At 38.8% G+C, this 21,248-nt stretch overlaps 1 long non-coding RNA gene across 1 annotated transcript; it reads left to right on the top strand.

The window, feature by feature from the left end:
• The first annotated feature begins 1,031 nt into the window (after nt 1-1,031).
• LOC123619356 (uncharacterized) lies at nt 1,032-20,339 on the top strand. Its single transcript, XR_006727949.2, has 3 exons — nt 1,032-7,569; nt 11,930-13,098; nt 19,590-20,339. It is a non-coding gene; the product is annotated as an uncharacterized LOC123619356 (long non-coding RNA).
• Nucleotides 20,340-21,248: the final 909 nt, after the last annotated feature.

The raw sequence follows: 21,248 nt of genomic DNA, 5'->3' as shown, positions 1-21,248 counted from the left end.
TAAGCCATGTCTTCCAAATGTGTCTGAGGTTTCAGAACTATCTTAGGAGCGTACGCACGTGAGAGTGAAGGCGGTGGACCTCCTCCAATCTGGATTTTGTTAAGAGCATCTTTAAGGAGAGTCTGTAGGACAATCAAAACGTGTTCATCTGTATCTGAAAACTTGATCCAGTTAAAAACTGGTTTCCCGTCCACTTGTGTTTTGCCCAAGTTTCCAGCGACTCGGAGCTGGGTTTACTGGAGGGGCGCACGAAGGAGGTGGTGGGGAGGAGAGGGCCTGGAAGTTAGGCTAGATTTTAGGGCTCTGGGCTGATGTCCTCTTAACATAACCCACGTTCCGCTCCAGGGGGAAGTGATGCACTGAGGGCTGGAAATGGGGCTTGAGCAAGTAGACTTTTCATGCTCAGCAAAGCCTAACGTCATTTCACCATGCCATCTGAGTTATGTGTGTGCTTTTCATAAATCGATCCTCACCAAAAAAATAAATAGATTTGTTCTGCTCAAACTGGCAGAGGGCTTGGGGAGGGGAAAAAAAAAAAGCCTTTAACACCTCTTGGGGGTTGGAAGGTAACTTCACTCGCCAGCTTCATGTCGGGAACGTGGATAACAATCGGACGGGAGGCCAGCGGGTCCTGTCCCGGCCTCGGGAGGAGCCTGGGCCCCGAGCACAGGGATGTGGGTCTGAAGGCCGAGCTTCCCGCCCAGCAGGGGGTAGCCACGCGCCGGGAACTGGGAAGGGATTCCACTCACAGGATCCTCGCCTCCGCGCCAGCAGCCCGGCTCTCGGCTTCTAGAAGCTGGCCTTCCTTGTCAGGGCTTCGATTATTCACTCCAACAGGAGCCACGCACCTGAGGCCTTCGCCTGAGAGCTGGGGCCTCGGGGACGATCCTGTTACAGAGGATCCCAGTGAAGGAGTGCGGGCCGGCACGCATCTGCCCAAGGCTCGGGGTGAAAACTCGGGGCCTGGAGGCGAGGTGTCCTTTTCCTTCTGACTCTTTTTCCTGCTCTCCCAGGGGCAGAGGCCCAGAGTTCCCTGAGGAAGGAGGGAGAGAGACCAAGAGGTCAGGCCGGTGTATGCGCGTGTGTGAATGTATGTGCTGGGGGTGGGGTGTGTGTGATATGAGTGTGTGTGTATGTGAATATATGGGTTGTGATGGGCTACCTGTGCAGGGTGTGTGTAAGTGTGTAAGTGAGTGTGTGAACAGTGTGAGCACATATGTTGAGGGTGGGGTATGAATGTGATAATATGAGGTGTGTGTGTGAACACATGGGTTGGGGTGGGGGTGTGTGTGATATGAGTGTGTGTGAGTGTGTGTATGTGTGTGAATACCTATGTTGGGGTTGGGTATGTGCGATTGTGTGTGTGTGTGAATACATAGGTTGGGGTGGTGTGTGTGTGTGAACACATATGTTGGGGTGGGGTGTGTGATATATGAGAGTGTGTGTGTATGTGTGTGTGTGGCGTGGGAGGGGCCTATGGACAGAGTCCCCAGTGTCTCCCCTGTGAAGACTGGGCTCCAGCAGGGAGAGGGGAGGGGAGAGGAAGGGAGGGAAGAGGAGGATTGTGGAGGGGAAGGCTGGGGAGGGAAGGGGAGGGGGCCCCAGGACAGCAGGTTAGGGGTGCAGTGCTGGCGCTGCGCTGGGCGGGGGAGACCCAGGGCTGAACCTGGGCAGCCAGGGAGGCTGAACTTGGCCGCAGGGAGGAGGAGGACGAGGAGGAGGTGGAGGTGGAGGGGCGGGAGGGGGACAAGGTCACTGCCCTGCGTCCCTCGCTGTGGCTGTGGAAGGAGCCGGGCCTGCGGACCGCTGGCTCCGAGCGAGAACATTCCGGCCCGGTCTCCCCAGCCCGCTTCACCTTGTTGCTTCCCACTCAGGCCATTTTCGGTTGACGCTGCTTTTCTTTGTTCTGTTTTCTGCCAGTGCAGTGAACCCTGACATTATGGGTTTCTGTTGTAGTTCTAACCTCTAATACACCACCATTACATCTTATCTCGTCTTCTAAATGACTCTAAAATCCAATTATAAACCCCCCTCTCCTTCAAGAGCACACGACTTGCCACATTACTGAAAGTCTGGGCTGTTCTTTTGTTTTTCTAAATTAATAATAACTACCATTTTCCGTCTGCTCTTAGCGTGGGAGTCTTTTATATCACCCCACAGCTTTCCAAAATGCGTATTATGATTCTTTCTTGCATCTTTGCTGGGCTACAAAAGAGCTAAGGATGATTTTCCAGATATTCATAAAAGATCTGTCAGTTGGTTTTTAATATCAAAACATTTGAAATCCTGCAATCCTTAAAAGAGAAAGCATTTTAAAATTTATCAGTTAAAATTTCACCAGTGCTTTGCCATGGTATAGTGAAATACAAGCCTGTCACTTGGAAAGTTTTAAAAGGTTACAATGGATTTTGTTTGTTAACATTTTTATGGATTGGAAACCCTTAGTCCTACTAAGGTTTCAAAAGTACGAGGAATTTTTTTTTTTTTCCAATCCAACACCCATTGTGAGTTTCTCGAAACTACAGGAGGGAAGTGACCATCTTAAAGACAGATTCAACTTTTGTTGATTACAGAATATTTTAGTAAAAGTGACCATGCCAAGAACATTTTCGGGAAAACGTTAGTGAGATTATCCTCAATGACTTTTTCTGACAGAGGGGGTAATTGTGGTTTGTAATAGAAAATTGCTTTTAAGGAAAATATGGTAAATTCAAATTAATATCAGAAAAAAAAAACCCAAAAGAAATCTTGTTTCATAATATAACACTTGTTTTACTGTTTTATAATCTCAGGCATGTAATTGAACTTTTCTTACTTGCAAATTCTTACTTTTAGTCTTGGGGACAAAGTGTATTTGACACTCCTAAGGCATCTGGTTATGCAGCAACTAAATATGCCTGATGTGCAATTATTGAAAATACTTATATGGTGATCAGCCGCTATACATTTTACTTCACAAGCTTGGCCAATGTTCAGTGGAGCTTTTTCATGTAAATTCTGCACTTGAGAATCCTTTTTTATGCCCAGGCTTTAGCTGCTTAGGATAAATAAATTATAAAATGTTGGAAAGATTGGAAACGTTCTAAAGTGCATGTTGAATCTCAGTCGAACATTGAAATAATCACATCTCTAGTTAGGTATTTTGTATGTTTGTTGTGCCTGGAAGTTAAATCTTTGTCCCCTGAAATATTTAATACATGAAATGTTGGTTGTTCTTCTTTAATAAATTAACTCTAGTTAGGTGTTTTCAGAGAACAGAGTGAAACCAAGAGAGAAGATGAAGACGGTGCAACTGATGAGGGACCACTTGGAATGTACAAGCTGAGACGAACCAGGAGGACGTATGTGGGGGTCACTAACCAGCAGCATCAAATGCATGTTGATGCTGCCCTGATCGCTATCCTGAGCGGGACTCGGGGGAAAACGGAGAGCAGGAAAAAGAAAATCATAGACTGACGTAAAACACACAAACATAGTTTTTCAGTCATAGTAATTAGGTATTACATATTGGGTAGTTATGCATATGCAAATATATGTTATGTATTGTATGTTTTTTAATTGTCTTGAACAAATAGACTCCACAGTCTTAATTTAATCACAATGAAAGCCTCATTCTACCCTTTAACATTTCAACAGTACAAGTGAAGTCTCCTTCCTTCTGTTTTTTTTCTCTTTTCAAATTTTCCAGTGAAAATAAAACAGACAAGATTATTTTTCCCTTGTATTTCTAAATTCTGAATATTATCTTGTAGTTTCTATGCAGATTAGACACTATTCATTTTGTTGGACAGAATCTAGTCCAACTCACCATTTCTTTAAAGTTTATATGTTTTAATGATTGACATTATTTACCTTGCTTAGAAATATATGTACTGAAACATTCTACTGATATGTTCTTTAAGGCTCTGATTTTTTTTTCACTCCTAATTTTTAATGAGTTTTCAACCATCTGAACAAAGCAGATTCAATTCAAACAACTGGAATATTTGGGTAGCCCTTGTAAAATTGCCTTTTTTAAATACAGAATGGGTTTCCTATCATGTGGAACTATTGTGTAGCAAACTGGAAAAGAAACATTCAAATTTATGACTGTATTATTTTGCATACTTCATGGGGCTTCATTTTTAAATTAAGATTTGGGGGACTTGGTGGCAGGTTAATACGTAGACTATGTGATCTCTAAGCTCTTTAAAATAATCTTTTATATCTGCTAAACAAGTTGCAAGTGACTGATTTGTGACATTTGAAAAAGAAAATCTAGAAGATCAACATAGTGTCCTAATTTATAAGCCACCTCCAGTGGGTCTTTGAGGTTTTGTGTCGATTTGGAGACAGACCAGGTCTTGGACCACAGGAGCACCCTTTGGGGTGATGTAGCAGTAAATTACTCTGTAGGACCCCGGGGGGCCCAGAAGGGTTAAAGCAGCTCCCAGCAAAACGGAACACCTGGCCAGTAACTCAGGCCGGAGGACGGCCTGATTAAATCTGTCACAAGCATGTCTCAATTGTGATTTTCAAAGAGCAAGATGCAACAGTGCAGCCAGACTTTTCCCCTCTTCCTTTGCATCTCAGCTTCCAAGGGACTGAGCGCTGGTGCCCCTCCCTGCAGCTTTGCAGCACTGGGAGATTATGATGGTCTTAAAAATGAAAGCCTATAATTTAAAGTCATAATTCCACCTTTAAAATGGAGATTGAAATACAGTAATATAAAATACATAAGGCACCAGGATGTAGCAGATGTCTCCTCCCATTAGAGTTCTCTATTTACAAGGCGGACAGTAATATGAAGTCTATTTTCCAGAAGATTGTGTAGCCTCTCCATGTAAAACTGAGCAAGTGTTCTCCACTAGACCCAAATTTCTTTTAATGCCAACTAAATGAAATTTCCTGGCCCTAAAATAAGAGCAAATACAATAAAATTTAAAAGCCCAGAAAAGGAGGCTTCAGTTTTCTAAGATAGCGAATATTTCTTAGAAAACAAGATCGTGAAAAGTTGGATGAAAATGAATATACAGCCTGTATTTCCCTTACCGTGCCAATAGTTTACCAAAAATATAAAAAATGCTAAGTGTAGAAAAGGATTCCCGTGGTAGGTCCTTGACTTCAGAAACAAAGGAACTCAAGACATTTGGCCAACTCAAAACATCCCCTCCCCTGCCTTTTATAATCGTGTTTATGTCTATTTCTGTAACACTCCAGAGCTTTTCCATGATGCTGTGTACTGATTTGAAAGCACCGGTTTTAAATACTAAATAATGGTGAAATGAAATTTTCTGTGAATCAGTTTTCAGCCACGTGACCAAAAAAAAAAAATGTGGAAAATGATTCTGCTTTCACAGGGAAGGAAACGTCATGGGGCTCTGAACTGGGGCAGGGGGAAATCCTTGCAGTGGTACCTATTGGAAATTACACTCAGAATAAGGATCTTTTCTCTTTTCCTTTGAGATAAAGTTCAAGGTAACATTTTTAAGTGAATAATTATTTACCATTTGGTTAAGTGCTGGCATGCATGACAGCAATCAGCTATTAGTACAAATGCCTTTTCTGCTTAGAATGGCTCATTAGTTTCTTTGTAGGCTGCACTGGCTTTAAGATTCAAACTCAAAATCTCCTCCGATTTTGCTGTTCCATTTCTGGCAGCTGGCCAGTGGCAGATATGCATAATATTTCACTGTTAGACCTTGCAAACATCATATCCTGCTGTGCTAAAGAAAACATTGTGTTTCTTACCACATGAAAATAATCCATCACTTTTCAATCAGCACACACACAAAAAGCTCTACCTGTTTTTCCCATCAGACTCAAGAAAAATTAATGGCCCCAATGTGAAAGGTGGACCCTGCATACATGATCCATTAAAGTAGAAACTAATCAAAATATATCTAGCATCTGATTTGCTAAGCAAGATGGAACAAAAGAGGTGCGATGAAAAAAATAGATCCTTCGAAGACCCATACAACCTTGTTGTAGCAGTGTTAACCTTATTTATTTTAAATGTGGGAAGACATAAATAAAAGATCATGAAGTGGGATCTGCTGAATTCAATCAATTCAAACAGATGCTCTGTATTTATCTGGAAGAGATGGCTAAAGACACCTACAGTGGACTGGCGGAAAGTTTTACAAAAAATTTTCTTTTGAAAAAGTAAAGAAAAATACATTGTAAGTACCCCTCCAAGTGGGTCACTAAACAACATAGTAACGTTTTCTTTGGGAGTAAAAATACCAATGTTCATGCTTTTAAAAGTAATTGCATGCCTTTAGCAATGGTGATGCTAAAGCTAGTTTTGAGTGGGGCATGAAGACTTCTTTCTAGGGCAATAGAACTTTGACGACAATATTCTAATCAAAAAGATGGCAGCCATCTCAAAGGAGGGCCAATTTAAAAACTCCATTTTATAACTTTTTAACAGTTCTATTGGAGTTGTTTGGGGTGGCAAGACAAACATTTTGGGGTGGCAAATTTTGCTACCCTATAATCCTGCCTTTGAAATTCCTCCAAGAAACTTCACAGTCCAGAGCTGAACTGGTAAATCACTTTGTGTCTCATTGAGCCAGACTCTTAGTCCTGACAATAGGTCAGTTCAGATAAACTCATTTCAAGAGGCAGCGATGCAGGTGGGCTCACAAAGTTAGGCCTATAAGGTGCAAGCAATCAGGTATTTGATAAGACATATTTCTACGGACACAAAAGAAAAACAAAGGTTAATGGTTGGAGTAAATTAGAAACCCAGTGTCTGAGTCCTGCGAACGGCCAGTTAAGAATATTTCTGGGCGTCAGGTGGACTGAGGGCAGGTAGTGACAATCTGATGGATCTTCCTGGTTTACAGTTTGATTGTCTCCGATGATGTCACCAGGTGGCCAGGTAAACTTTCTGAATGACTTACACAGCAACAGACATGAGGCTTGTCTAAACTGGCTGTTGTGGTGATGTCTCTTAAGTTTACAGTAAGTTGTTTAGTTTTTGTTTGGAGGGCTTCAGGAAAAGGACAGCTTTAGTTCCCAATGATCCCAAGACAAAAGTGGGAGAAGAACTGGAAATGTTAGTTTGGAGAGCTGAAGCCAAATATTTGAAGAAACCCAGAGTAATTTAGCCTCCAGTCCAGTTTATAGGTGCAAAACCAAAACCTCAAAGACAATTAACAGAACTAGAACTTAATATCTGCAACTGTCTATAATAGGTTCCACTGAGACATTTTTTTCTAAAATCATCCCATTTTTATTAAAAATGGCTAAATTTTGCTCATTTGCTTGCAAAATAAGTCGTTTCAATACAACTGGCTTGATTATTTACATTATGCCCTGCAACAGTACAGTCTGACCTTATAGACACTTCTAGGTCTGCTTTGCTGGAATTTTTCATAAGGAACCTCCAGACTGAATGTTTAAATGCCTCTTGAAGCCAAGAAGCCAAGCCAAGAACTTACTATGAGACTTGCTTGTAATACCTATAGATTTGGGTGGACACCTGTCTATCTGAGGTCACCAAATATCCTGAGGTTCCTGCACCCGCCGGGAATTCATCTTCTTCACTCACCTGACAAGGCTGCTGGGAACCCTGTAAGCAAGGTACCAGGGTGTTCTTCCAAGGGGCTTTATGGCTCCATAATTTCAATTTTTGTTCCTCAAAGCTGTCTGGTCATATCTGATTTGATGCACATCCTCAAATATGAAATTCTAGTCAAAGCCTTGGTAATATAAGTGATATTTCCAAATGTGTCCTGTTACAAAGAGAACAGATTCTTAGTGAACTTACGTAAAAGGATATTGCCCTGAAAATAAGAATACTCTCTAAGAGTTTCCAAATTCTGGAGGGATCAGGCAGGGAGAAATGGTAACTGTTTCACTTCTGCTTACAAAGGCATAATCTTCCAAATGACTGTAAATCATAGTTAGCTTAAGATAAAAGGTTTCCTTACACCAATAACACAAAGATTAAAAAGCCAGTAATATTTCACACAAAATGTTGTAAGAATTGTAATTATATTCATCAGTTCATTCCATTCTATGTAATTAATTCTTGTTGATCTTGATCTTTTGTTAGCAATTTTATGAAGCCATCAAGTTTTCCATTAGAGTTCTGTAATTTCTTATTCAGTGGTGTGATCTGGAAGTTATCAGAAACCTTTATTTGTCAAAAAATTCTTCCTATGAATGGTCTTGATGATGAAGCATTTTTGTAAAAGCTTCAGAGCAAAACAATAACTGTCTATAAATGACAAAAGACTTAAAATGGCATGGTTTAATATCTGATTCATTAAAATGCAATTGATAAATTTCACGACTTCTGTGACACATAAAATTTTAGGATAACTCAAATTATAACTGATCATATTTTGCCAGGAAGCATCAGCTTTTTAGGAATTTTATATAATTTTTAGAACACTTATAGTAATAACATTTATCCATGCAAATATCATCACTTCTTTAACGATGTTTCCCATATAAAATAACATGCCAAGAAAGCCTCATTAGTTTAAAATCTCTCTTTGAGATGTTTTTATGGGCGTCTCTGAAAAATCTCAAAGTTGGCTACAGGTTAAAAGGACTTCATCTAAAATTTGATTTGGGGAAGTTTGTCAGAGATGTTGAAAGATTTCAAAACATTTGGCCAAACAGGACCACAGATCATTGTGAAACAATACTTAGTTAACCACTTAATCAGGGACAATAGAAGATTTCAAAAGCAAAGAAAGTTAACAACAGATTACTTAGGTAGGATCTGTTATAAAAAGCAGATCAATATAGTCCAAGAAAAGTTTATTCTCTTAACAGAGAGAGAAAACCAAATTACCAAATTCTAGCTTTGCACCAGCTTACTTTTGATGTTAAAATATATTTACTCAATTAAGTTCAATTTAATCTTAGCTGGTCTCGACCGCACAAACCTCTTTTCTCAGGGGCCCTTTCCCACAAAATTTCTATAGCTTCCTTTTTGTATATTTAGATTTTGTCCTATGTTTAAGCTCTCTTTAGGAAAAAATTTCTTTCTTTTTCCTTAAGAAAATGCCTTTTCATTCCGTGTTCCTTTATGAATCAGACATAATAATATAAAGCTCACTAATTTATAAATAACAGTTGGAATAAGTTTTTTTTTTTTTTTTTTTGCTCGGGTGGTTACAGTCTTTTTAGTATTCATGAGGGGAGCTTTAAGATTTGCATTTGCCTTTGACAAGTAGTTTTTAAGGAGGCTGTGAATTAGATTTTGGGTTAGGGAGCCTTTCTAGCAGTTTTTATTTTTAAAAGGCCTCTTGTCCTCTTTTTTTTTTTTTCCCCCTTTTGGTTTCAGGTTCTATCAGTTGAATTCACTGGGCTCAGCTTCAGGTGACTGAGGACTGTGCTTACATTTCTGACTTCCTAGAGATCTGCAAGCTAAAGACAATTGCTTCTGTTAGGCCTTGAATATTGGCTTCCAGCTTTTGCCTCACCCTGTGCGGGCTCTGGCAACCTTACTGGCTCCCTTTAGCGTGTTCAATTAACGTTTCCTAAAGTGTGGATTCACATGCCCTGTTTTACAACACCAGGTGAGGGAAAACAATCCCAAATGAGACACGGTGTCCATCTCCACAACACGTTCAGGCAAGAGATGTAGCCACTTTACGCAAAGACTGTTCACCAATTTTCCTACAAACCTTCACCTCAATTCCATCAACTCTTATACCTTTAATGGTAGTCTCCACTAGGATCCCATTAACGAGAACTGCTCGTACAACACTGGACAGGGAAGCCTTCACGGCCAGACTTAACATCCATTCCCATAGCACATTCGGGCAACGTTGGCATAAGCTCTTCACATAACATCCTCTCAAACCTTCCAAACGCTGTAATCATATTGACCTTTGTACTTTTATGTTTTTTGAATCTAATTGTAGCCCACGTCAGGGTTCCACCAATGGGTTTTGGTACCATAGCTCATGGGGTTCTCACATTAAGGAATCTCAGAAACTTTTCTCCACCCGCTAGCCATTTAACCCATTCCTGTGTAAAAGATGTTGGGTTCCCAGCCAGGGATGGAGCTAAGGGACCCAGGCCCTTTTGCCAATTGGGCAGAAAATCTGCATTTCTATCAAGGGTCCAGAGCATCCTCATGCTGGTTTGGAGATTACACTGGTGTAGCAAGGATTGGAGAAGTCTGTCAAATTCTTAGACTGGATCTCAAGGTCCTTGGAAGTCTAGTCATTTTTTCCACTGGCCTGGATGAACACTGTAATCTAGTTTATATAATATATTGCTCACTACTGAATATTCTTTGAGTTTTTTGTTTTTTATTTTACTTTAGTCTCTTTATTCATTCCCTCTGCCTCTCTTTGCTTCTTTGCAAGTAAATGCCTACATTTTTTTTTTTCAATAACGAACTTAAATCTCCACTTCTCCATGAAGACTTTCCTGTGATCAAATGTAGAATGACAGTTCTTTCCTCTGATCACCTCTGTAACTCCTCAGGAACTTACCAAGTCTTTGTAAAAAACTGTTTATTGAACAGAAGAACAAAACAAATGCCTGAGTAAATAACATAACAGCAGAGAATGAGGTACATTCAGTTATAGAAGGAAAGAGCAATGAAATTCCTGTGGAAAAATCTCAGCATTAACAAAGGATTTTTGTCCTTTTCTTTTACTACATCGAATTATGAAAATACTTCTGGGCCAATTGCAGAAAATAAAGTTTGGAATTTAATATAAACTAAAGTTTGGATTGTCACAGGTCAAAGGTCATCAAATTTTTTCTTGAAGTTCCAAATAGGAAATATTTTAGATTTTGTGATCTCTATGTCAACTACTCAGTTCTGCCATTAGCAGGAAAGTAGGCACTGGCAACATATAAGCCAATGGATATGGCAGTGTTCAATAATACTTTATTTATAAAAAAGGCACCAGCCAAGTTTGGCTTGCTTATAGTAGTTTTCCAATCCCCATTATAGATGCTGCCCAAATATTATATTCTAAACCAAGAAAGAGAAGGACTTATTTAATCCACAATTCTTAATTATAGCTCAAATAACTCTATAACGGGAAGCAAACCTGAGGAATTGTATCAGGCCAGTGAGGAGATGCACCGGGAAAAGCAAGGAATCTACTTGACTTTTTTTCCAATAAAATCACTTTTTATGGACAACCGTCTAAATCACGTGTCACTTATCTCAAACTCAATTTTCAAACTTCTACTACCTTACTACGCAAAGGTGTGGTGCAAGGATCGCGTCATGGGCCATACTCTGGAGCTTATTAGAAAAACACACCTTGCTCTCACAGAATCAGGATCTGCATTTCAACAAGATCCTCAGATAACTCTTACACATTTTACAGGTTGAGATCTCAAAACCAGGTCTACAGCTCCTCTGTATCAGGATCATATGGGAGCTGGTAAAAATGTCAACTTTTGAATCAATCTCAGACCTACTTAGTCAGTGTCACTGGCATGAGGCTTCGGTTTATTTATTTATTTTTTGAAACTTACTGAGGTTTTAGAAACAGAGAGCTACACTGAACTCTAAAACTAACCATCAGGAACATGAACCACCGCATTGTCACCAGTTGTTCCCAGTCTATCTTTTCTATCATGACTCCCTCGCCTTATTTTTTGCCAGCTGTACTTGTTTTGTTAATCCCTCTCCAGTTTTTTTTTTCCAGCTCCGAGTTTGTTTTATCTAACATACGCCTACAATTTACCTTCTGTTATTTTTCGGTCAGCATTAGTATATATCAGTAAAATGATATGATGACTATTTTATAATCTTAGTAGACGATAAGAAGATGATCCCTCTTGTGGGGAATCATTGCACACGTTTAGGAGAAGCTTTTGCTAAGTCACTTGAGTGCAGAAGGTTGCAAAGGCAAGCTCAAATAATAACACGGGGTCTCAAATGTTTTCTAAGGATGGAGAGACATATTAACTGCATGGACTTCTGGTTTTGTCTGTGAATATACAGGTCTGCGGTGGAGGTGAATTGCTCTGTAAAACAAAGGAGACAGAAGCAGCCAGCCTTGTTTGGAAGAAAAGGAGAAAAAAAATCTCAGTTGCAGTAAGGGAGACAGCACTTTAGAGGAAGACAAGTGCCACGTGATAGGAAGTGTGTGACACAAAGAACCTTATCTGACTCTCTCCGACAGCATCAGCTAAGTCTCCACTGCTTACTCTGATTTCTTTCTCTTACTGGGTTTTAGTTAGGGGTAGGGAGCAGGAGGGGAGGAGAACCAGAAGGGGATGCCAAAAGGTGAGTCATGGTGGATGTGGAGGTTGAAATGGCAAGAGAATGAGAGGTCAGCTGACTTAAGGTTACATCAGTATCTGATGAGAAGATTAGGGCTTCACTAGACTTCTCATCAATTTGCACATTTAATATTTTCATTCTATCCTTTTAAGACAGGGTTTTCAAGTCTGGCTCGCTTTTCTTTCTTTCTTCCTTCCTTCCTTCCTTCCTTCCTTCCTTCTTTTCTTTCTCTTTTCTCTTTCTCCTTCTTTCTTTCATCACCGAGATAATTTTAAACTACTGTTCTGATAGTTTTTATTGTGTAATAAGCACTCAATACCTGTATTGAGTTCTTAACAAAGAGAGAATAACATTAAACTAATCAATCATTTTAGAGAAATGCATCTAAATTATTATAATCTACTTAGCTCCTGATTATTAAAGAGCATTCATGACTAATGTAAATTTAGTACTAATATATTATAAATACATGTGCATCTGATTTGACAGTTATATGAATCTACACTATGTTTCAGTCTACATATCAGTCTGCATTATGTTTAAGTAGACTTTATCCCCCAAGTTGATACATTTCTCAAAAACCATCTTTTTTTCCAAAACCATTTTATTATAAACCAATTTTTTAGGGCTTGGGGTATTTTGAAAGAAAATAATGTATTAAAATTACAGGTATATCTTAAATGAATATTCTTGAATTGCTCCCCAATACCTTAGCATTGTAACGGCTACAGAAAAATTGGAAGAAAGATTAGATGAAGTTGAGAAGGTGAAAGTAAACTATGTGAAGAAGGGATCCATTGGTAATAAAGGATTCATTAACGGATTGACTCACTGAATCCGTCTAGGACTGACTCTGCTACACTAAGGCACTGGGCAGAGGATGATAGGTAAGGTATTATAGTTGGAGTCTCCAGAAAAATCTCTCTTCATGGGCTCTTTGAAAATTGGAGAAACAATTAGAAAAAGAATCTAAGTCCTTAATTTATTATGAGTAGTTATTCAAAAGAACCTAAACAGTGAGAGTTTACCACAAGTATATTTATGCAGCTGTATTTCTATTACTTTGGTTGTTTATTAAAAACAAGTCTCAGTATATTTAATGTGTTTATATATGCATAGAAACATTGGTTTCTTTGAGCCCATCTCTTTACATAAGAATAGAAGGCTTTAATGGGAAATATATATATTATATATCTCTCTTTATATATTCATCAGAGATTAATACATTATATTGTGACTCAGAAAAAAAACCATTTCAATAAGTAGTCCTATTAGCATAGACAATATGCTCAAAACATTTCAGCTAAGTTATTTTTTAATTAATTATATTTATTATAGCTCTACTGAGGTATAATTGATGACATTCAACAAGCTGTATTTGCTAGTGCAAATAAACTTCTATAAATATTTTTATATGTCTTTATATGGACATGCTTTCGTTTCCCAGGTTAATGCCTAGGAGTAGAATGCTGGATGTATGGGAGTTGTATGTTTAATTTCTTAAGAGCATACAGACTGTTTTCCAAAAAGGTACCATTTTACATTGTTAAAATGCAACATCACACCAGCAGGGTATGAGGGTTTCAGTTTCTTCGCATCCTCAACAGCACTTCATAAGGTCAGCATTTTTCATGTGAGTCATTCTAATAAGTGCGTAGCCATATTTCAGTGGAACTGCAGGTAAGTGATCTTAAAGACTTCCTAGCTAGGGATATAGGAAGGTAACAGCATTCATTTAGTTTTCTTTTTCTTTCTGCCCTGTCCTAGATATTTCAAGTAGAGCATCTATTTAAAAATCTTTCTCTCTGCCCTACCATGGTCAAAAAAGTTCACTCCCCTTTCCCTCTTTGACTCTTGGAGACAACTGTGTGCCCTTAAAGGAACTACAACAAGAATTAGAAGTGCCCTGGAGGCAAGGTAAAATGTGGCTCATGTAATCCATCATATCTGCTTCACTGAACTGTAATGACCCTGTGTACAGAAAACATCTTCAGTGAGGCAGACCTGTTTCCATGAAGTCCTTAACATTTGGGGGGATAGAAAGCCATTTCATACCCATTCTTCTCTTCTTGGGCATACAGTGACTTGCAATGGTGTACAGTTATAGTAGCATATCAAAATATAAGGATAAGTAGATCAGAAAGTCACCTAAGTTGAATTATTAATAATTCAAACTAAGGAACAGGATCACTTGCATAATACCCAGCATCATAATAGCCATTTGCAAATAGTGAATAGTGGCAACTTCCCTGGGTTTCATCAAGATGTATTCCCTGCAAGTCAAGTCAAGTAAGTGACTTGGAGACAGATGTATGACTTTGAGGAATGATTTCCAAGGGACACAAAGGAAAATAACTTATTTGTGTCTGTAGTAAGGAAAGTAGCTATAATGTTGGAAAGACTCACCAAATAATAATGGTGGCCAATGAAATGATTACATATGCCAAGCACATGCAGCTTTCTAGGGGAAGTCACTGCATAATCCAGTTTTCTGGTTTCTGTTTTCATTGAAGTTCAGATACAGACCTAGGATTTTATTCAGCTACTGAGGAGATGAGATGAAGCCTTTAAGATACATGAGTTTCTTTGTGCCTGTTTCCCGTAAGTCATTCCAAACTACTCCCATACAACTTAAAGGAGAAATTGGGAAAACCTCTGGTTAACCTCCCCCTTCAGAAAAGTATTCCTGAATTAGATGTGATAAAGTGGACATGATGACCTCTAAGAGTCTAATCTACATTGAAGAGTCTAATCCACATCAAAGAGTCTAATCTTGACCAAGATGATGCTTGTGAAGGGAGTGATGATGAGGACGCCAAAGTTAAAGATGGTGATGCTAACAGTAACCTTACTAAAGATAATGGTAGCTAGGACTTTCAGGGAGCCTGCTCTGGGCCAGCGCTCAGCTAAGTGCTTTGCATGCATTGTCCCATTTGATCTTTGCAAAACCCCGTCAGGTTGGTACTATTATTATCACCCCTTTACAAGGAAGTTTAGTGAAATAAATGACATAGACTGAATACCACTCTGTGAGTGCTCCCCAACTAGTCTTGTCTCTCTGTTACTACAAAAAAAAAAAAATGGGACTTAGCTCTAATAATTGTTATTAGCAGAAAAATTGGAGGCCAGACAGTGTACAGTTGGGTTGGAGGAAGAACCTGAGAGCCCTCCACCTGGACAGCAATCAGTAAATGGATGGAGGTATCAGAAAAAAGGGAGAAAGCTCCTGGAGCAGCAGATCATTGTGCGGCAGCTCAGCATGTTTATTAATCATTGTGCACAATTAAAATGCCATTTCATCCCTCTAATTAAAACAAGTAGCTCCCCGAGGCTAGCACCTGAACTAATGAAGCCTGGTTGCCTCAGGATCTTACTCAGGGAAGGGAATTAAACAACGGAGGAAGCAGTATGTTTACCAAGTTACCCAGACAACGTCAGACTGTGTATGACATCATGAGGGAGGGAACCAGTTGAGCCTGCGATTTTAAAGAGCCAGGGATGCTTCTGTTCCTGAGCAAAGGCTGGGTTTAAATATTGAAATTATTCTAGTTTTTGAATTGGTCAGGTTCTGTCTTTTGTCATCTTGTCTACTTAACAATTACTTCTGAATCATCTTCCTTCTTGGTGTGTGAATGGGCATCTTGACGTCCAGAGGAAGGAGATCCAGGGACTGTATTTTGGCATCTAAGTATTTGGTGGGGGGTGGGGGCTGCAGGGATTTCTGAAATTGGCTGATTCCGCAAATAAAAGGGAATGTAGACAGATTGTGGAGTCACAAGCTAAAACAGTGGAATGATGAATAGACCAGATGAAGGAAAACCAAAGTTTTAGTCCAAGTATTGGTCACCTCAACTAAATGACCCTGAGCGAGGCTTTTAGTTTCTCTATTGCACAATGAGAGGACTGGACTAGGTCATCATCAGATGTTTTTCCAGCTCTGAAATTCTATGGCTGTGGGAGAATTTGCGATTAACAAAGCCTCTCAAAGAGCTGTCATCGTGTCCTAAGGTTCTTACAAATTTGGCTGCATCAAGCCTTGCTTATTCTTTCTTTCTAATTCCTGTTTAATTTACCACATAGCTTTTCTGTCTGGGCATCGTACCTTGCGTATAGCAATTGTTCAGTTCAATATCTGTAGGAGAAACAAATTAGGTTAAATCCACAGATCTCAGTAACTCGGTGATTTCAGTGCTCTGTTCCTAAATAATTGGTACTACAAAGAGCCATCTTCCATCGGGTTCTGTATTACTCTTCTGGGGAATGGCAATTCTGAGGAATATGAGAATTGCTTTCATCCCATCCAGTCTGCCAACTCAGTTTCCTACAATTCTGTTCTTGAAATGTCTGGTCCGTGTAGCCTCCATTTGCACTAGGCAAAAAGTCGGGGCTCACTCTTCCTTTGCTTTACTCATTACTCTCTTGGTCCTAATGATTCCCTGGTGTCCCGGAAAAAATATCTATGCCTAGAAGTTTGAAGAGCATGAAAGTATTTGCTCTTAAGCTAGGTTTTTTTTTTTTTTTTTTAAATGGGTCACAGAGTTCTGTGAGACTCTGATCGATCTTACGGAACCGCTCATCAGAAAAATGCCAAAAAAAAAAAAATTTGCAAAGAACAACAGTATGAGAGGTTCACAGACTTCCTAAAATGTATCTATGGAGCTCATATTAAGTTAAAAATCCTGTTTTAAAGAATCTCATAGGAGTTTTCAATAGTTCTTTAGGAGGCCTGTGCCTAGCTACCTCTCTTGCTTCGCTCCAGAAACCAAAGATAGCCATCTAACATACGAGTTGGAACCAGAAATGCCAAAGCTTGCCAATGATGAGTCTTTTTTTTTTTTTTTTCTTGCACAGTGTGGCTGGCAGGCTCCAGAAGGAGATATTGTGATGTCAGTTATGACCTCTCTTGTTTTTTTTATTTGCAACTAGGCAGCTGGCATCCATGTTTTTATTTTAAACAAATGAAAAAGACACCAATGATGTGGCAGTAGCCATACTAGTAGAAAACAAGTCATTTATAGAAAAATATTAAGGCTTCTATTTTTTCATACTATGTATCCTGTTCTTAGGGCCAGAAGGAAATTGGTAACTGGAAATTGCATGGAAATTGCAAACTCTGGTGTTAGGATCTAAGAATCTAGCAGTTTAATCTTACTGATTTGGGGCAATTATTCATATGCTGAACCTAAATTTTTCTTTCAAAACAAATTCAGTGGCCCTTGTACGTCACAGTAGGAAATATAACTTGGTCAATAAGATATCCAGAAACTAGCAGAAATCAGCCAATAACTCAGATTAAGTGGCATGATAATTACGTTTCCTAAGCATTTTTTGGTATTAAAACAAGTTAATCAACCATAAAACACAAACTCATCAGAATCCAAGGTCTTATTCAATTAACTTCTGGCCTCAAACACTTAAGTGAGTTCTTTCTTTCTTTCTTTCTTTCAAATCGTTATGTCATATTTTGCCAAGACAGAAAGGATTTCTGGGGTGGGAAATTCCAAAGATGGAATAAGAGCCAAGTCTTTTAAACTATATCATTTTACCCATAATTATTATTTTTAGTAAAAAAATGAAAACAAAAGCTTCTTCTTGCCCAGAAGGGAGATAAAATCTTGAACTTACAAGTTGAAGCAGAGGGACTGAAGTTGTACAGATTTTTGTTTGAAGTGACCCTTATATTCTTATATCATATTTACTCTAAAACATTGGATAAACTAGAAACTTGGGAGGCAAAATAACTATTAATATAATACCACCAACACATGATTTTGTGCCTATAAGCTTTGTTTTAAATTGATTTACAACTTCTTAACATCTTTTCTTGATAGTAAGGTCAGAGTTTCATAGTCAAATGAGGCAGGTGTAAACCTTTACTAGTCCCCAAATCATAGCTATAGCTTTAGCTTTCCTGAATGTGAGCCTTTGGAAAGGAAGTTTGAGCTTTTTATGTTGCCAAAGTATTGTGGTAGAGTTAAAAGAGAGGAAGAGATCTTTTTATTTTCTTGGTCAGATAAAACAGGTTAAAATCCCATATGCCACATATTTAGCTATGTGACACTGGGTAAGTTATTTAATCTATGTGAGTCACAGTTTCTAGCTGTATTTGAGAGAAAAATACTTCTTCCATGAGGTTCGTGGTAGGCACACTCACAAAAAATCAGTTTCGCCACTATTCCTTGGATCATCAAGCCATTTGGAGTATCACTGTAACTTCAAATGGTAGTAGAAAAGATGGAGTAGGAAATAATTATTACTAGGAGATCGGGAAAGACAGTGGGTCAAAATTTTGGTAGGTAACCTGAGGGTAAAGATGTAAGTAATTGGGTTTCAGAGGTGAGAATGGACCACTGGTCAAGATAATCCAGTCTATGTTCACAGTTGGCAAAGGGAAATCCAGGGGACTGAGTATGGTCAGTGAAGTATCAGAGCATAATCTGGCCAACCAGGGAAGGGATAAAGAAGTCAAATATTTATTTGCTCCTTTGCTCAAAACTATATACTGAGAACTTGCACTGTTCTGGTACTGGAGTAGTTCACTGTCTAGCCAGGGAGACAGACAACATACACACCATAATTATAATGCACTATGATAAGTGCCAGTGCTATTTACAAAGTCCTTTGGGAATAAAGAAAGTAGAAAACTTAACATTGGAGGAGTTGAGAAATCTTCTTGGTCCACTAAATGTTTGCAGGATGAGAAAGGAACATTTGAGCGAGGTGTTGAAGGATGAGTGGAAGTTTGTCAAGGTGAAGCCGCAAGATAAGAACATTCTACTTTGAGGGAAATGGATCTATCTTGAAATCATGAACGTCTGATGTATAAAGAGAATAATACAAAATTCAATGGCGTCAAGGAGGTTGGGTAGGAAAATGGAACCAGGCTGGGAAGTCTTCAAATGCTGATTCTGCTTTTATTGTATAAGCAAATGGAGCGCTATCAGAGATTTGCTTAAGTGCTGAATGACATGACAATTTTGTTTTTTAAGGGAAATAATTCTAATAGCAGACTGAGGATGGACTAGAGAACAGTAGTCAAGCCACAGAAATATCAGGAAGTTCACTGATTTAACAAATACTTTACTACGTTTTTGAGGGGTAGAGAATGGTCATATTAAGCATTTACATCTATAAATACCTTGAATTTTATTGCTTTTACAGTTTACAGAATATTCTTATGTCCAGCATTTCATTTATTCTCTAAAGAGCTCTGTGAAGCAGATATTATTAGTAAGATTATTCACATTTCATGGATGAAGAAAGTGAAACTGAGAAAATGAACGATTGTTTATCCATCTTCCAGTTACTAAGTGGAATGATTTGTTTAACTCAGGTATTTGATCACCAAGATTAATTTTTTCTTTTTCCTAACATACAGATAGACATTCAGTAGTCAACTGCATTTTCAGCTGAGCATGGAAATTATGCTGTTGCAAAAACAGCTGCATTAATTCACTTTTCTGAATCAACACACTTGGGTAGTTCTCTCCCACCGTAACTCTGGACTTAGCCATATGTCTTCTTTTGGCTAATGGAACAACGCAAACATCAAACTGGAGACCTGAAAAGTGTTTGTGGAATGGGGCTTTCCCTCTTTTGCTGCTCTTTGGAAGCCTGAAGCTGCCATGTGGAGAATCCTTGGCTTGCCTTCTGCATAAGAGACTTGTGCCCAAATCATCTCTGTTGCCCCAGCTGACTTCAAGACAACCACAAGACATACGAATAAGGCCACTGTAGGTTTTCCAGCCCCAGCTGAGCCAACCCAGCCCAGAAGAATCACCTAGGTGACTCACAGACTTTGTTTACTGCTTTAAGGCACTAACTTTTGGAGTTATTATGCAGCAATGCTAATCAATAGTCTAGTACAAGTTATTTCTACAAAGACTCTTTGACATCTATAGATATTCTGGCAAAGCCACAAAATGATATAGTTATTTCTATCAATTAGAGCAATGATTTTCTTACTTTATCCTGTGAAGTTTACCTGATCAACTTGTTTGGAAAAAACTCAGACTTGGGATTACCCCAGACCTACTAAATTAATCTTTCTGTGGCAAAAGCCTGGAAGGCTGCATCTTTAACAAGCTACCCTGTGATTCTTATTTTCATTAAAATTTGAACTAATCTAGCATATTATTTTCTTTGTATTGTCAAATATTCTCACATGAATATTTAGTTTGATAAGTTACTGGAAATTAACTTTTAAACCACTAGAAAATAACAGGAATCTCTGAATTTTTTTTCCTTTTTTTTTTTACAGAGTCATTCTCTATAGTCTCAATGGACTTATTGTATAAGAAGAAACGAAACAAATAATATAGACAGTGACTGAACAGCAAATGTTACTAAAAACTGCCAACATGTATTAAGTTCAATATTCACTTTCATACTGAGGTTAAACTTCTAGTAGAAAAGAGAAAAGAAGAGGGGAAGAAATGAAGGGGGAAATGGTAGTTATGAATGCTCTGCAAGAGAGGAAGGGGAAACTTAATCACTGGGGTGTGTACAGTCTCCCAAAATAGAGTTCAGACAGAGAGGACTAGAGGGGAGAGGGGGTCAACAAGAAAAATAAGATTGACTTGCTAAGACTTGACCCCAACATAATTTAAGATTAATACCCACTGTAGCTGTCTCAAGTCTCTTCTGTGGAGTTTTACAGCACCATAGGACAGCAAGGTTCACGAAGCATAAAAGAACACGACAATGCCTGCTAAAGTGCTGGCGTCTACCAACCAAAGGAAAGGGGAGCTTAGAGCCAACTCCCAGTGAATGAGGGGGTCCGGTTACACTATGAGCTCAATTAACAAACTCGTTATTATACACAAGGACGTTCATTCTTCTGAGTGAGGGGAATGATTACAACTTGAATGGGAAAGCCACAAACCACTAATCAGGGTATCTCAGGTTTGACCTATTCAAGTATATTCCAAATTACCCAATTAGCTAGATTGCCGATACGTTCCTTGTCACAGTTATATTGGCACTGATGATACCATAATCAGTTGTGTTAATCAGCCTTTGAAAACAAAAATGATGG

The sequence above is a fragment of the Camelus bactrianus genome, chromosome 15 (genome assembly GCF_048773025.1).
Source record: "Camelus bactrianus isolate YW-2024 breed Bactrian camel chromosome 15, ASM4877302v1, whole genome shotgun sequence".
Classification (NCBI taxonomy): Eukaryota; Metazoa; Chordata; class Mammalia; order Artiodactyla; family Camelidae; genus Camelus; species Camelus bactrianus.
Note: the sequence above shows the minus strand (reverse complement) of the source record. Positions and strands in the feature narration are given on the sequence as shown.